Here is an 18,160-nt window from a genome sequence, read left to right as displayed (position 1 = left end):
ACAAATCCACATTCATTACGTGTTTGCTTTAATCAAAATGTGAATAGCGATTTACACGCGGTGCACTCTGGGAGTGGTGTGATTGCGCTTGTTCTTCCTGCAGGCGGCGTCCGTGAGCTCGTGCGTGAGTTCACATTCATTGGGGCTGTTGCGTGTATGGCAGGGGTCGCAACCTTTCATATCACAAGGGCCATTTGTTTTCCTCTCTGACCAAAATAGTTCGAGAGGCACATCACACGCAGAGCTACTTGTACACAAACACATCAGGTATAGCTACTTGTACACAAACACATCAGATTACAAACAAATTCTGACTTAAACAAGATAGGTGATGGAATAAATTGTGTGTATTTAGTTTATTTCACCCTTTTATTGTTATTCTACAAGAGCAATTAATAAGCCACCCTGTGTGATATATTTACATATTAAAAAATGAGCACAATAGCTACCCCACTTATGAAGCAAGAGGACAAGAAGCAATGCCCTCTGGGAGTGGTGCATCATTAATTAAAAACAGCCAAACTCTGGAGGAGAGGTATTCAGACACTTTGAGTAGTTTAATGTTTAAAATAATCTGTGTGTGCTGTTTTTAAGCTAAAATATAAAAGTGTACAGTAATATTGTTACTCTAGTTAAGTAGCATCCCTACTAATAACTGGAGTCTGTCGCCTGTAAGTCATTGGCACGTGCTGTATTGCTATGTCTTTACACCTTACACCATATTCATAATGCAATAATTGTATGCATAATAAAGGTTTTTGGGTTAGATCGCGTTTATTTATAAATGTGTCGTAACCCTCCACCCTACACGGCCAATCAGCAAAGAAAAGTGTCACGTTGACAAAAGACAAATAATTCACTACTTCAGCCCACCGGTGTGTTGAAGAGTTAATCCACATTTACAGTTTGAGTACGACGTTTCGCTGGTAAATACTTCCAGCATCATCGGGCAATTCGCCAGAATGGTAAAGCCCTCGCTTGCTCCCGGTTTTATATAGAGCAGAAGAGTGACGTCATCACTTAACTCATCAGGTGCAGTGATTAGAGGCGGAGGGGGGGGTAATGTAATTATATAATCGATTAGTAATCAGTCATTGGTTATGATTAGTAATGAGTTGTAGATTAGTAATTCTTTAAATCAAAATGTAATGTGTATTATTTAATAATACGCTTCCAGGCCGCACTGAGCCGGTAGCTGTCAGAGCGATTAAAGTTATTCTTGTTCCTCTCAATTTCAATGGATTCTCTAATTAGTCTTTGCCAGTAATAATTAGTTTTACACACCACTGCAACATTGTCAAAATCAATTGAGTGTCCTTGTTGACAAGCATGTTCTGCCACTGCCGACAGTTGTGTTTGAGATAATTTAATATTTCTCTGATGTTCTTTTAGTCTTACGCTGATGTTACGTCCCGTCTGAATAATATTGGTCGCGAAAGCCTACGTGTTAAACTGAATAATTGTATGATTGACGCACCCTTGGTGTAAAATAAAGTTACGCAAATCTGGTCACCTACGCAAACCTACCAGATTATTAAATGCACCCCCAACTTACGATTCAAAATATACACGGGAAGGGAGGGGTGCATCTCAAAATCCGGAGAACATGATTGATGCGATCTCACGTTCACACAATCTTTCCAAACTATGGAATAAATCGTTTTGTCTGCGTGAGTTTTTTTTTATGTGGACCATGATCCATTTTTCAACAGTTGAGAGGCAAACTTTAATGGTCAAGGAAATACGGGTGCTTGAGGTCGGAGTACCGAATCACATCTGTAACAAGACGAGAAAGTCCCCATCGCAATAGAACATAATAGCGTATTTGCTACTGTGCCGGTCAGAGAACCGGACTTTTACCCAAATAGTTAGAAACAAGCCGGACCCCTTAGAAGTAAAGGAGCCGTGTATGTTAGATAATTTTGGATACATTTTCATCTAAATGACATGACGCCCGAGCGCACTATAAATATTTATACCATATTATTAATATTGATACCATATTATTAATATTTATACCATATTATGAATATTTATACCATATTAATATTGGTTTTTGCTGGCTGGAGGGAGGTACGGACGGGCGGTTGCATCCACATCACGTGCGTGCGGCTGGTATTTTTAAAATCCTTTTAAAGTGTTTTATTTATTGAGGGAAGACTAGCATACTACCTTTCACGAGGCCACAGTCTCTAGGATGTTTGCTTACTCTCGTAAGCGAGTGTTTTGTGTATTGATGACAGCGTCTTTAAACATTCAGTCCTCCCGTTGGTCCCTCACCTGGTTAAATAAAGGAAATGCAATGAATGGAACATCGAGAGTCAAACAGAGCAATAAATATCATGGGATACTGGTTGTGCGAACTTTTTACCTATGCAAATCATCTCCCAATCACTCTTCATGCGCCATGCGCCCTTTCCCCAGTCGTGAGAGAGTGATTATCATCAGTCATCGTAATCAGGACCTATTGCTGGCGTCAACAGCTTGGGTTATTTTGAGGGCAGCGTCAGCCACGTTTGTCTATATTCACGGCTCCTTTCTCAATCAACTGCTGGATGAAGGCCCCGAGAGATACGCCGGTCCGGTTCGTGGGAGGCTGTTCAGCAGTAACTTCATCAAGCTGGTCAGCGCAAGTGGTGGTGAAGGCGTAGATCGTGGATGTCGGAGCTTAGTGCAGTACAACGACGCACTTTGCTGTATTGTCCTCTGCTGAGAGATGAGAATAGAAATTTCCCAGAGGGGAGGGGGGTGGACGGATCCCAAAGCGTGCGGGGAGGTGGGGTCACACATGTTAAGGTTTTTTTTTATATATAGGAGACCCAACGTTAGTAAGATTTAAAAAAAATCCATATTATGTATTTTCTTCGGGATATTCATTTATGGAGGGGGGGGGTCAAAACCCCCCCATTGCCCCCACCGACCCCCCTTGGATACTTACTCAACTGCTTCGGCTGTCCACACTGTGGCAGCTTATAACAAACCAGTTATTCTTGGCAATTCTGACCCAAGCACTATCCAGGCTCAACCCTGCTTATGTTCGCAGATCTGACGATTCGAACGGGTGCCGCGCATCCTGGCCGATTGGGCCATAGCCGGCAGGTCAGCCAATGTGCGTCTTTCTGAAATCACGGTGCTGTCGACCCAAGGAGTTTAAATGGGTACAACGACAGTCGATCAGTATAGGTGGTGGGGTAAACTGTGGGTACTCCCACCCCGTCCAAGACGTCTGCAGGACAGCTCCCCTCCAGAGGAGGCCAGCTCTCTTCTTGGCCTACTCTTTCGCGCTCATATTTTGTTTTTCTTTGCATGCATAAAGCAGTTGCCACGTTGTGATAGAGCAACTGTTGCATGCATCGATGTAGCAACGATACATCTTCTACGCTTGCCTTGCAGATGTCTTTGCCCGGGGTGGGAGTATCCCACCGTTTACACCACCACACGCGACTGATACCGGGTCGGCTGTGGTCGTCACCCAATTACGCTGCTTGGGTAAACAATCAGGGTGGCTAGACTGCCGCGTCGGGAGAACGATCCAGCGACCAACCACTGGATTGCAATCAGACCCTCCTTTGTTGTGCTCACCATGGACGGCATGTTAGTCACGATTCATAAAGTCCATCGGCGGTCATCGGAATGTTACTCGGTTGTGAACGTTTTCAATCATAGCGATTTAAATACACACGGCACGTTGCAGTACTTTCTAAAAACCTCGTGTCATCGGTAATCGGATATCGATTACTTTTTGAGAGTATAATCCCTTCCAACACTGTCCTTATCCAGTGGGGGTGTCAGCCCCTCCTCCACGCCCCCCACCCCGAGATCTACACCTCCATTCGCCCTGGAGCCCCCCCCCCCAAACACACATGCCCCCCCTAATTACAGGCGGTTGTCGTCCACGCACAATAATTGGCGGGCAGCTGTCTGGGCTGTGGCATTGGCGGGGTGCCAGGAAAAACAAACTCGGTGCAGGCCGGACTATGCGTGTGTGTGTGGTGGGGGGGGGGTTACCATGGCGACCCCGGTGCCCTCCACAACCCACCCCCTCAACCCCAAACGCACCCCCGACCTCATCTTCCCCCCCCCCGGAGCACCTTTGCCCGCGCGTGCCATTTCACAAAGTGCACCCCAAGCATCTGGCGACTGCGCTGGCAACGTTCGCCTCCAGCACAAGTGCAGAGTGTAACCCCCCGCGTGGAATTGTCGATTGCCCGTGATGGGGTCGGCAGTGTAACTCGAATCACAGCGGTAAGGTCGCGAGGTCAAAGCCCCCCCCCCCCACCACCCCCCGCCACAAAGGGGTCAGTTCAGGTAAATTCATCATCCCTCCGGTTTTCACAGAGCAAGTACTGGCCCGGTAAACATGCCAACGTTGGTCCAACGTTGGCATACGGTCAGAACCGTTGGATCAACGGTAGCCCAACGTTCCAAGATCACCTTTCGGAAAGTCAACAGTGGTTAAATCTTGACTTAAAGCTTTCGTGACTGCTGGAATTCATATTCTATAGGTCTCTCGGTAAAGTCACGTAGATAGGTTCCCGATGACGACCGCTTGTGTTGCGATCGAAACGTCGTAGTTTTTTCTGTTATTTTCTTTGAACCTATCTACGTGACTTTACCGAAAGACCCAAAGACTATCAACAGTGGTTGTTGTGTGGATAGACTTGCCTCCCCCAATCATGGTAAGGTGGACTTTCCGCCGCTGTCTCCGTTGAGCGCAGGGAGCATCACTGCATGCCGCTGTGAGCAAGAATACATTTTTGAACTTTTTGACCCAAATGATTAAGATTGTATCAATGGTGACCACTGCTGGATTAAGGCTGTCCCCACAACGTGCCTTACCTTATATAGATTTACATAGCGCCTTACTCCAAGGTGCTTTACAACAATTGTACCTTTTTTAATGTATTAGATGATAGTGGTAGAAATAAAGTGGGGTTGTTAAAAGTTGTGGTGGTGTAGTTAATGGTGACAGTTAGAAAGACAGGCGGGAAGAGGTTAAATGAGGAGTTAGGGTTGGGGTTGGCCTGGTCGTAGCTGGGGAGCCAGTCTTAGGGAGCAGCAGTAGCAGGATAGGCAAGGGAGGAGGGATGGTTTGTTTTAAGGGAGGAGAGGAAGCAGGTTATAGTGAAGATGATTGTTTTATTTGCAGTGGGAGTTTGTTACAGTGAAGGGGAGCAAGAAGCGAGAAGGAGCGAGAGAGCGAGACTGGGCACGGTAGCGAGGGAGGCGCAGAGAGGGGCGGGAGAAGTTGGGAGCATCGAGGACGGGATTCGGACACGGTAAGATATAAGAGAGAAGCAAGATAAGGTGGGGCAAGACCATGAAGGGATTTATAGATTGCAGTGAGACATTTTAATAAACAGCGATGGTAGACAGGGAGCCAGTGTAGTTGGGAGAGAAGAGCAGAAGTGTGGGAATTGTGGTGGAGGTTTAATATGATCCGTGCTGTTATGTGAGTTTTTGACCATACTTCACCATGCTGCGAAGTGTGGGTCCGTAAACGGTGACTACCAGGAGTGACTCCACCCAACTCCACCACAAAGTGGTATACATTTTATTCACACCACAGGGATGATATGAGGTTAAGCTTTTATTTTTTCGGTAAAATCACGTAGAAATAAGGAAAAGAAAAATAAAATTACATAATATACGACGTTTCGATTGCAACACAAGCAATCATCATCAGGTAGAGGAAACACATAACCGCATATATATACAGACCTTAAGTAGAGGAAATTAACACAGATATACCAGGGGATACAGAGAGACGGAAGATCACACTAAATCAAACAGGGTTTAGCAAAATTTGGAAACTATATAAAGCAACACAGACGGTCGGTTAAAACACAATTAACGCATGGTTTGGTTGAATACGCTGTTTCAAAGATTGTTAAATTGTAAGTTAAGTGTGAAATTTAAGATAGTGATAGAATACTTACCGTGGAGAGACCTATGGGGGGAGACACGCGCACAGTTAAGAAGTGAAGCAACTCTGTACCGAGGCTTTAAATAGCTAGAGATGGAGGGGCTGTGACTCATAGACAATGGGACACAAATTATCATGATACAAGTTGTCAGGCACACAGAGAGGGCGCCGCAGCGCACACTTAGAGGCACCCAGGTACACAACTATATGTAGAGACAACACAGCGACATAAATCCAATTCAAGACACAAAGGCAGATACACCAGCAGAGAACACAAAGACATAGATTTCATACCTCCCCGAAGAGGTGGTTCAAACTAGATTTGATGCTTTCGTGACTGCAGGAATTAATCTTTGTTTTTTTCGGTAAAGTCACGTAGAAATAAGAAAAATAAAACTACATAATATACGACGTTTCGATTGCAACACAAGCAATCATCATGTGTTGCAATCATCATGTGTTGCAATCGAAACGTCGTATATTATGTAATTTTATTTTTCTTATTTCTACGTGACTTTACCGAAAAAAACAAATATTAATTCCTGCAGTCACGAAAGCATCAAATCTAGTTTTATATAAGGTTGTTCCGTAATCAGTTTCCTCCCACGTGAAGCCAAACTCTCATTCATTGAATTGGTCAGAATCTCCATGCAGGGCCTTGCTGACAAAAAGGCATTCTGAGACTTTAAACTTTAAGAAAAGAAAATGACACCACCGTTATTATGATTGTTGGCCAGATCCTCTACGCGCAGCCTCACCAGACTCTACAACTGTGAATACATATTCACATCCTTTATTTGAGAATTTTGAAGACGTCCGTCCCATCAGTGTTGTTTTTGTTGTTTTTTGTAAAGGAGAGTCGACACAGGGTTGCAGGGGGTTCGTCATTTATTCCTTGTCTCCCATCCACACCTGTCCCCAGCCGTTCCAATCTCGTCCCCGCCAACATCCGCTCTTCCAGCCCGTTCTCTCCCTTTTATCTCCTCGCTTGCTCCTCCCCCTTCTCCTGTCACCGTCCCACTCCCCCTTCCTATTGGTGGGAATTCTTCCCCTGATACCCCTACATTTTTATAGAATTATAATAATGTGAAATGAATCAATAATACAGGTGGAACAATTCCAGCCCAGATATTCGATACATTTTCACAATTCAATGAGAGACTCCTATTATTTTTTTTGTAATATAAATTACGGTTACATTTCGTTTCCCTTTGTACAGTTTTGTTCAGCCTAAATGTAACATTGGTATACCATTAGTATTCATGTATGATGGACTTCTTTCGCATTTGTTTATAATGAGCATAATTGCTTATTCGTTCAATCTTACACAGCGCGATGTGATCCGTGTATCTTGGGACATTTTAAGACTGCATACGATAGCAATCCTTCCACTCCTACTGCTACATCATGGTTCTGTAATCTGGTTACATACGGCAGGAAAAATCGTTCGTCGTTCGCCAAGACGAATCCACTGCTGGATGAGGGCCTTGCGAATTAAGTAAAATTGTGATTCATAAGAAAATCCAATTGTCACTGTAAATATTTTTTTTTATCACGCTGACTTCTGACCTGCTTCCATGTACGAGGGGAATCCAATGGCGACAGTAGCGTGATTAATGCAGCCCACGCCAGCCAACCAAGCCTCTTTTATTGCAATCAAAGTCTATGCTTGCTCAGAGCTCTTGATCAGGTCACAACAATTACAAATCTCAAAGGGCAAACTTGCAAGTGGTTGAAAATACCAAGCCAAAAATAACGCCAAATTGTAGAACGCGTTCATTCAAGAGCCTCATTTTGTCAAACCAAGTGAGTGCTGACAAGCATATGAACCAGTAGTGCACATTCCACATGATTATTGTTGTTGCAGCAAAGTTATGGGTCAGTTTATGCCTAAAAAGTGGCGATCGTTTAACCAACCTTGAAGGTGTTCATGGGCCGAGTCAAACCCCACTGACGGGGATTTCAACTCGCAACCTTCTAAACGTGAGCCGACCATTCTAATAACAGGACGAATAAACTTCGTGAATATTTATGGCTTTTCATCATCAGCCATGATCAATTCACTGCCGGATAAAAGCCTCTCCAAAGCTGTCACCATCTCTCATGGTCCTGGGATGTAACAGTCTTCAATAACTTAATTAAGAATTATATATATGTCTGATCTTTCATTTTTCCACCCTTACGAAACACGATGATAAAAATAAATGGAGCCTCAACTGCCCTTGAAGCTGAGCCTGGCAGGAGGTGGAGGGTCGCGAAGGTAACATGACCAGGCAAGAAGAGGACAGCGGATCATGGCGGGGGGGGGGGCGATGAGTTGGGGTGATTACAAAATAATAAATGAACTGACATGGCTCTGTTTCATTGCTAAAAATAAAATCACTTTTTTCGTCTGTCAACCAAGAGGCTTCCCGTACCCACTGTTTATTCAGCTTTATTTTCTCAAGCAGGCAAAGCCTTTAACAGGTCGAGGCTTAGTGAGTCTCATCAGCAGGGTGCGCGGCCTGTTCGACAAGTGCCCAGTGGTGTTGCAGGCAAGGGCCACTCCAGGAACATTGCCGCTTGCCAAGCGGTGACCCAAATGGCTCATTGCTCGCGGAGTCCTTAGGGAGCCGTCGACTCAACCTCAAATGTATAGTACCTGGTGAGGTGCGTAAACATCGCCACTGGGAAGACAAAGGCGGCCGGGCGGCCGGGCGCTAGCCAGCCATCCCCTCGTATACCATACCGGCCTTCATAGGTGCTCACGAACAGCATCTGCCACAACAGTCTGTTAAGTTTATACGGGGAATCTTTGTACTTGGGGGAGCGGTCACGCAACGGATTATGCGCCGTTAACGCTGTCCCAGTGACCTGGGTTCGATTTACGGCCATGCAAAACGTTAGTGGTGGGTAAGTGGCATCCCCGTGAAGGACCTCCACTCGGTCGACTCAACCTTAGATATTTCTACCTGGTTTGGTGTTTAAAGAGCAGTGAGGAAGAAAAAAAACATGTGGGCAGGCATATTGGCTCCAACATACTTTGCATGGCATGTTAGCCTTAATAGGTGCTCGCTAACAGTCCAAAGGGTAAAGAGGGGGGGGGGGCTTTCCATCAGTACGTATGAGTATTGGGTCAGTGTGTGTTGTGTAGTGAAGATGCACGCGAAGACGGAACTCAATGCTGGGGCTTACGCCAGTCTATTAACACAAATTACACCAGAGATAGGTGTCCCTACACTTGGTCCTTCACTGGGACCTCAGGCTCTGTCTGTCCCTAGCCTCAGCTATCATCTTGGGCTCTCTCACTCGAGTCGCGACGGGAGTTCAGCCAACACCGCCCGACCGAGGAGGGCAGCACCCCACGTAACTCTAGCCGGCTCTCCTAGACTCACACATCATACACTCACTCACGCTGCTGCTGACTCACTCACACATCATACACTGGGAGTGTCGTGCTGCCAGCTATGGCTACAGGTTTTTGTCGTACGTGTTATGTATATCGTTTATTGTTACATTTAAAACCACAGTTCCTATGATTACTCTTGTTACATTGTTTTTGCAGATTTATTTTGGAAATTCGAAAACATATGGTTAATCTCAATTGTCTTTTGGTTGTTGTTGTTGTTGTTGGCTTGCACCACATTGTGATTTTTTCACATGGCGTTTTAATAAAAAAATTTGCGTGGATTATTTGCTGGTTGAATTCCAGGATGTTTCTGTTGCGCGTCGTCGCTTTAAGATGTTCTGTATTCATATTTTGTTTGTTGCGATTGCACCCGACTTAAAAGCCGCATGGCTCACAGGGCTATACCTAATAAATGAAACTTGAAAACTTCTCTGAGCCCTACTTCCCCTGGCTATCTCTTCGGGCTCCCCTACTCGTAGGACCCGCACGGGGGATCAGCCAACTCCGCCCGGTCACGAGCAGGAGAGAGACCTCCTTGTCACACCCTCAGCAGGAGAGAGACCTCCTTGTCACACCCTCGGCAGGAGAGAGACCTCCTTGTCACACCCTCAGCAGGAGAGAGACCTCCTTGTCACACCCTCAGCAGGAGAGAGACCTCCTTGTCACACCCTCAGCAGGAGAGAGACCTCCTTGTCACACCCTCAGCAGGAGAGAGACCTCCTTGTCACACCCTTGGCAGGAGAGAGACCTCCTTGTCACACCCTCAGCAGGAGAGAGACCTCCTTGTCAGACGCTCGGCAGGAGAGAGACCTCCTTGTCACACCCTCAGCATGAGACCTCCTTGTCACACCCTCGGCAGGAGAGAGACCTCCTTGTCACACCCTCAGCATCCCCCCGGCTCCCACAACGACCCCGGCTCACGTCACGGGGTCCCCCTGAAGTACCCCCCCACCCCCCCCCCCCCCCTGACAATCCCCGTGACATGACGTCATCCCGCTTCACGGCGCTCATCACACGTCATGTCATCCATTACTCCTCTACATATGTATGGGTTCTGGTGCGTGTACTTCTGGGATGCGGTCGTGTAGCAGTTAGCGCGCTGCAATGCGAACCTGCCGACCAGAGTTGGATTGTCGCTCATGGCCAACACCAGTGACGATTACCTGAATCAGTCCTGGGCATCCCCTAGGTCAACTCAGCATTAAATGAGTACATGGTGCAGTATGTAAACATCGGGGCCGTCCATAAATGACGTCACGCGATTTTGGACGATTTTTGACCCCCCTCCCATCGTCACACGGCGTCACAAAAAGTCAGACCCCCCCCCCTCAAATATGACGTCACAAAGCTCTCCCCCCCCCAAAATAAAACTTGCTTCAAATCGCTTTAAACTATTGTCATTGTAGTGCGTATTTAATGTGGCGCTGCACTCTGATGTTGTAGGAGAAAACATTTATTAACAAGTCTATTTAATTAAGTAGAACGTGTTGTCTATATTTATTTAAAGTTGCGCATTTTCACGTGACGTCACATTTCTCAAACCCCCCACCCCCACTCGTCACACATCGTCACAAATGTCTGACCCCCCCCCCCCTAGGTGCGTGACGTCATTTATGGACGGCCCCATCGCCACTCGGGAGACAAAGGCGGCCGGGCGTGGTTTTGTGTGCCATGCCGCCTTTAATAGGTACATGCTAACGGCACTCGCTTCAACGGTCTGTTATGGCCATATGCGGGATCTCTATAATTGGGGTTGTGTGGATTAGCATGTTAATATGCCTTGTGTCACATGGTGTGTGTGTGTGGGGGTTTATGTGTGTGTGTGTGGACTTTGTGCTTGTTTTTAACACACGTTTGTGTTAGTATCGGCAAGGGTGCACTCCTGCAAGTGTTTGTTCACGTCACTCCACTAGAGGGAAATGGAGAGACGGTATTTTGCCTACTCTTCCACGATGACCTGTAAAACTATCCCCATATAGCCGCCTTCGATTCCCCGGCCTTACTGACGCACACCAGGCGTGGGTTGGCAGATGGCAGAGTGTTGTGAAACTCCCTCCCTCCGTGGGTTTCAAGGCGCCATACCCTGGCTCGCCAGGAGATTACGGGACAGAAAATGTGGACTCCACCTGTCCCATCTCATCTATTTGGGGTGAAGCGTTGCCCCCCCTTTCTCTGGTTGCTCCGTTGTAAACACGTCTTACTTGGACGAATACATTATAACATGTCGGGGACCGCAGAGCTTGGGAAATTGTTGCTTGTGCAAGGCTGCTGCTGCTGCTGCTTGTGGGACCTCCTCGCATCTCGAAGTCGTCCTGTTTCTCTCTTCGAGAGTAAGCGAATGATGGTGCAGCGGCAGTACAAGTGGAAATTATTTACGTCTTGAAAGTAATAAATCACCAAAATGAAACTAGCCACACTCGTCAAATGCTACCTAGACTATTAGTTTCTCAGTCTATTCACGATATTCTCGTGGAGAAAACTCTCCCGATGGCCGTGCCAGTTTCCTTCAATTTGTACCATGTGTCACATGATACAAATTACTCCCGAGGGAAAACGCAATGGGGAGGGCGTGGTCCACCTGTATGGGGAAAAGGGGGTTGTGGAAAATCAGCTTCTGGGAGGCAGGGAGGAGAGATGGAACCACGTGCACGGAGTAAGGGGCCGTCCATAAATGACGTCACGCACCTAGGTGGGGGGGGGGGGGTCAGACATTTGTGACGATGTGTGATGAGGGGGTGAGAAATGTGACGTCACATCAAAATGCGCAACTTGAAATAAATATAGACAACACGTTCTACTTAATTAGACTTTTTAATAAATGAGTGCAGAGCCACAGTAAATACGCACTACAATGACAATAGTTTAAAGCAATTTGAAGCATGTATTATTATTTGGGGGGGGGCAGAGCTTTGTGACGTCATATTTGAGGGGGGGTCTGACTTTTTGTGACGCCGCGTGACGAGGGGGGGAGGGGGGGGTCAAACATCGTCCAAATCGCGTGACGTCATTTATGGACGGCCCCTAATCGAAAATGATAAAGGTGTGTAGCAAGGTGTCAATCACGATTGAGCGAGCCCAGCCCAGGGTCCCCCCATAACCGCCCCCCCCCCACCACCACCACCCCCTACCACCCCCCACCACCGCCCCCCACCACCGCCCCCCCCCACCACCACCCCCCACCACCACCCCCCACCCCACAACAGAGGTGCAAGATGAACGCAGGAAGAGCCTTGCCACAAGCAAATCTGCGATCGAGCGACAGCCAGCAGTGGAGAGAGGAGCAGTCCAAGGAACCATCCACGCTTCAGGCGTGGACGCCCGGTGGGGTGCGGAGATGGGCAAGGACATTCAGTAGAAGGGGAGGGGATAGAGGAGCACAAGGCGGCTGCCTCTAGCGCCACCCTATGGTGGGAAGGAGCCAGCAGCCGCCTGCCGGCCTCTGCTCCGGTGACGGTCAGGCCGGTGGTGGCCCACGACGCGCTGGGTCGAGCCTCACCCTGGAGTCGGGGTTCCTTGTGAAATACAGCCCAAAGCGGGTGGTAAACGCCATCTAAGGCTAAACGTGCCTTATTTAATAGTGTGCGAGGTGGTGTTCGGGAATGGATATGCTCAGGTGCGTCGGGATAAAGGGGGCATCATGTAACAGTGCTCCGTGCGCTCTCGAGATACGCTACTGCGTGAAAACTAGCAGGGTGGCCAGTCTAAAAATGAAAGACGGACCAACCCTATTGAATCGCCTCGGGTGAATGGACTCGATTGCTCTTGCTAGACCCGACCCACAGTATACACGGGAGTGACCTGGCTGACCCAAATATAGAACAGTGACGCCGATAAAGGTGAGCTTGGAAAAGCTGTCAAGAAACTAAGCATCGCACCGTGTACCGCGGTTGTGAAACGCGATCCTCCAACTGTGAACCAAGCCAATCTCTCGTCCCTCTTGCTTCAGCGGCAGCCTATTTAACATTTTTCTGTTGTAAATCAGATTTGATGAAGATTCTTTTTTGTCGATTCGTGCTTGTGCAATTCAGTCGCTTATACTGTAATACCTCCAATATGCGTATATTCAATCAATTCAGTTTCGGAAGAACGAACTTTTGATTTTTTTTTTACCATTTAGACAATGATAAAAAGTAAGATAATACGTTAATACACTGAAGTAAATAAATGTATCTGGCTAGAATATAAAATCAAACTTTACTTATATAGCAAAATTCGTGCAAAGAATGCAATACAAAGTGATTTACAGGACTAAATGAAGGGACTGACACAATGTAAACAATAAGAATTATACATAAACAATGACATCACATTATAATGAACTAAAAGTATAATGAAATGCATAATACACAAGCATCCTAATTAAAAGCCAATCCAAAAAGGTACGTTTTAAGAGTACGAACAGTCATCGACTTACGAACGTGTTCTGTTCCTGAGACCCGTTCCTAAGTTGAACGGTTCGTAAGTCGGAACGCAATGTACTCCCACACGAAGCCAACCGCTCATTATTGATGGAATGCACAACGTTACGGTTCATAAAAAGGGAAGATTGTTAAACTCATAAATAGGAAATATTGTACATTTCCATTTAATACTATAATAAATAGTGTACGTACAGTAAATATAACAATACAAGGCCGTAGCCATGGAGTCAACATTGGGGGGGACCAAATCTTCCAGCGGGTCTGGGGGTCCCTCCCCAGAAAAAAAAATCTAAATTTGAAAACTAATTTCCTGCCTAAAATATTATAAAATTCACTAACACATGGAATGGACTTTTTATTTTATTTTTTACAACAATGCCCAATAGTGTATTGTATTGCATTGCTCTTTTTTGTCTTTTACCTTTCATTGTATGTAATGGCAGTGATTAGGGATTCATAAAGTACAACCATAACCACAATCATATAAACAGAAATCTACGCATTGTTATATGAAGACAAATCCAGATATTATCAGTAAGCAAGTGGTGTTTCTTGTCACGATGTTCAGGAATGGATTACTAACCATTTATTATCTGAATGGCAAATTATATCGAGAAACATTGACTCATCTCTTGTGCTACTGTATACTTCTATCATTTGACTGGTACTCATTTTATCACTGCTCTCAATTTACTTTTCTTTTCTGAGGCTGCCCAAAAAACTGACGAATGTCACTGCCACCCTTCCTCTTGCTCATGATGACACTCACTGTGAATGAAAGCAGACTGTAACAAAACTGCTTGCACTTTAATTCAAAGAAACACTCATAATGCTATTTATCATAAGCCAAATATGCAATAAATGAAAGCTACTACTGTCTGCAAATATTACACATGAAGCGCAACATAAATGATTGACACTGTACTCAGACGTCACGTGGGCTTTCTGACAAATATAACGTAATAAAGACATTCACGTTGACGTAAAGCTTTCGTGACTGCAGGAATTCATATTATTTTTCTATCTACGTGGCTTTACCGAAACACGCAAAGAATATAAAGACATTAACGTTAGTTGAATATGCCCGTGAGCGCCATTGTTGGTCGCTGGGTGAATGTGTGGCTAATTAACATTCCAAGTAACATACTTAGCTATGATAGCTAACGTTCGTGATGGTTGATTGATTATATTAGCAATCGCAAATCGGCCCGTTTTCACCAAAAACGTTTGTTTTCACTCGAGAGTGATATAGCCTATGTAACATTCATATCACATTCTAGTTTTCCACTTTTCAATACATTTGAAAGTAATGAAATGGAGAGACAGTACAGTGTTTGACATTGATTGTACCTACCCACAGTAGTCGAGCAACGGCTTTTGCTGGGGTACGGCAACACGACTTGGACAAACCACACGCAGAACTGCAGTACACCGTAATACTAGAACCGGTAGTGATAATAATGGCAATTTGTTAAGTTTAGTTATGATTTCGATTCAAAGCTTTAGTTATGATTACATTTGCTAATTATTATTTCCGACGGCGGTGCGTGGTTGCCTGTCGTAGCATAGCAATTAGTATTTTTTACAAATATTTTTTTATATCAATATATTGGGGGGGACATTTTGAGCATATTTAAATATTGGGGGGGGATGTGTCCCCGCCAGCACCAGCGTGGTGGAGCGCCGCGCCGCCGGAATGGCACAAAATTCTCCCAACGCGTCGTCGTCGAGAGAGGTGGGAAGCGCCTTAAAAGCCGCTTCCTCCATCCACCCCGCCAAGGTGCAGCTCGCGGAGAAGCGGCGTTTAAACGCCTCCCAATCCCCGCCAGTCGCCGTGAATTCGCGCACGAACGGAAGTCGGCGATGCAGCGCAGGGACGTCCCCCGGCGCGGCTGGCGGGTGTTAGAAAATGGCGGCCTCCCCGCTGCGCGTTCCCGCCAAAATGGCCGCCGCTCAATCGGGCGGCGTGGCGTTAGATTCACGCGCCCGGACGGCGGCAGCAACAGCGCCGTCGCCACGTGGTCCCGGCCCATGCTCCTCCGTCGACGGCTCCCCGACGTCGAGCTTGGCGACCAAGTCAGCTGCGGTGCCCAGCAGCTCAGCGAGGCGGGCGCTGGCCGCCCGACTATCCTCTGACGGCGGCGGGTCTGCCGGCCGGACCGCTCAGCGCTGCTCCGCCGCCGGTGAAGCGTCGGCGGGACTCTCCAAGGCTTCCATCCCCGGGGCTGTCGGCGGGACGAGGTTTACGTCGTCGTCTTCTTCTCCCGAGGAGTGCCTTGTAGGTGGCCTACGGCATGTGAGCATCTTGCCTCACTCTAGGTAAGTTAAAACCTAGTGATTGCCACTTCCGACACCAAATGAAATGGTTCGAGAGAGGCGCACACACTGTTCTGGGAAGGCAACACTATTTATTAATTAACGCAACGTTAACTCTTAACAATACACATAGGGTGGTGACCACCGACCTATCCTCGCTAACACTCGTTAACACCCGCTAACACTGATAACAATTGGCGTGGCCAAGCCAGGAGGGCTACTGCTTGGCCACGCTGGCTTGAGGCTTCACTCTTCATGAGGCGTCTTCAAGAGGCGTCTTCATCCTGGACCCGAGCAGCCCCGCACCAGGTGCGGAAGCCGCTTATATGCGGCCGGGGTGTGGCCTGGCCACGTTCACCTTCGAGAACCCTCGAAAAGGCTCTGCTTCTGGCCTCGTGGCCCCTGAGGTCCCTCTGGGGCCCCCGGTCCCCACCTTGATCCGGTCATGTGTTCATCTAGAGTGTCACGGCCTCACACAATCCCCGCGGCACTGACCGATGGTTTCCATGCCCCCCGACACGGCCGTGACATCATTCCCGCATCCGCACGTAGTGACGTCATGTGTGTGTGTGTAGACCCACACGGTAGTGACGTTACAAGTCACTACACAAGGAATCATTTCTGCATTAACCACAAGTTTTGTGCTTGAGTATCGTGGTTAATGCATTGTGGTTGTATTGCGGATAATACAGAACAAATTCAGTTTTATTTTCACATCTTGAGTTCTGATGCTGACTTGTTAGTCAGAAGGGGCATACTGAGTCTCTACGCTTGCACACACACACACGACCACAACAATGACCCCCCCTCCCCGTATGGTTATAGCCTTAACAGGCTTTGGGGGCAAGTGCTGTTAGCGAGTAGCAGCACCTGTGAATGCCGGCACGGCACACGAGCGGGTGGGTGACCAGCACCACGCACGACCGCCTTTGACTCCCCAGTGGTGATGTTTACAAACCGAACCAGGTTCTCATTTGAGTCAACCTACGGGAGGCAGTGAGCTGGAATGGAACTCGGATGGCTGGTTTGGTACGTAGCGCGCTAACCGTTGCACTGCCGCTCCCCACAGACACACAAGGGGACGCGCACAGATACACGCGTGTGCACACACTCAACAATTGCCATTTGCCACGAAGTGGCGGTGATGTCACCACGGTTCTTGTGCCAGGCTATGTGCACGTTTCGGCCACGTGAAGTGTCGAACGCCTGCTGGCAGGTCACGGAACAGACCCAGGTGCCATGGGTCGACTGAGATGACTGGCCGATGCACCACTTGTGCCCACTACTGTGCCAACTTGCTGTGTTTTCGCCACCCGGCGTTCCGCTCGTTCTTGTGAGCGTCGTTCCTCTGCCCTCCATTGTTGTTGCTGGAGGGGCAATCTTGACAATGCTGGTACCAGTCATCAGCAAGTCGACTTAGCTCCACATCCTCTTGTACAACATCACTCCATCTCTTCTCTAGCCCGTGCCGCACCCGTTTAGCCCCCTCTATCCGGCAAAACAAAAGCTGCGTAGGCATGCGCTGGCTGGGCATTTGGGCTATATGACCCAGCCAACGCAGCCTTGCCTGGCGAAGGAGCTCACCGATGGGACCTTGCCCAGATCTCTCAAGGATTTGTGGGCTCCTCATGCAATCCAGCCCAGTTAAACCCATGATGGATTTATGCAGGCCAGCCTAAATGTTTTTAACCGGCGAAGATGTTCCATTAGGGGGGGTCCATATTTCGCAAGCATAACGAAGGGAGGGTATGACCGTGGCCTAGAAGACCCGAAGCTTCGTGTGGAGCGAAAGACCAAGTATATTCCACACAGCGTTACGCAGCCGATGAAAAGATAACACCACTCGATTGATTCGGTGCGAGACCTCTTCTGTGAAACCGGGGTCGGTCATGAGCACACTGCCCAGGTATGGAAAGCTCTCCACTCTGTCCACAACTGCCCCAACATGAATTGGGAGTTGTGGGGGTAGAGTGTCTGATGGCACAGAATACCCAGGCAGATGCTTAGTCGCACGCTCCAGGTTCAGCAGCAGCGCCTCCAACTCCTTCTTTGAGTGAGCAGCAATCACCAGATCATCGGCATACATAACATGGTTGACCAATAGGGAGC

Source organism: Petromyzon marinus, chromosome 17 (genome assembly GCF_048934315.1).
Source record: "Petromyzon marinus isolate PM22_M1 ecotype Great Lakes invasive population chromosome 17, UKy_Petmar_22M1.pri1.0, whole genome shotgun sequence".
Lineage (NCBI taxonomy): Eukaryota > Metazoa > Chordata > Hyperoartia > Petromyzontiformes > Petromyzontidae > Petromyzon > Petromyzon marinus.
The sequence above is the reverse complement of the archived record's forward strand: the minus strand, read 5'-3'. Positions refer to the sequence as shown.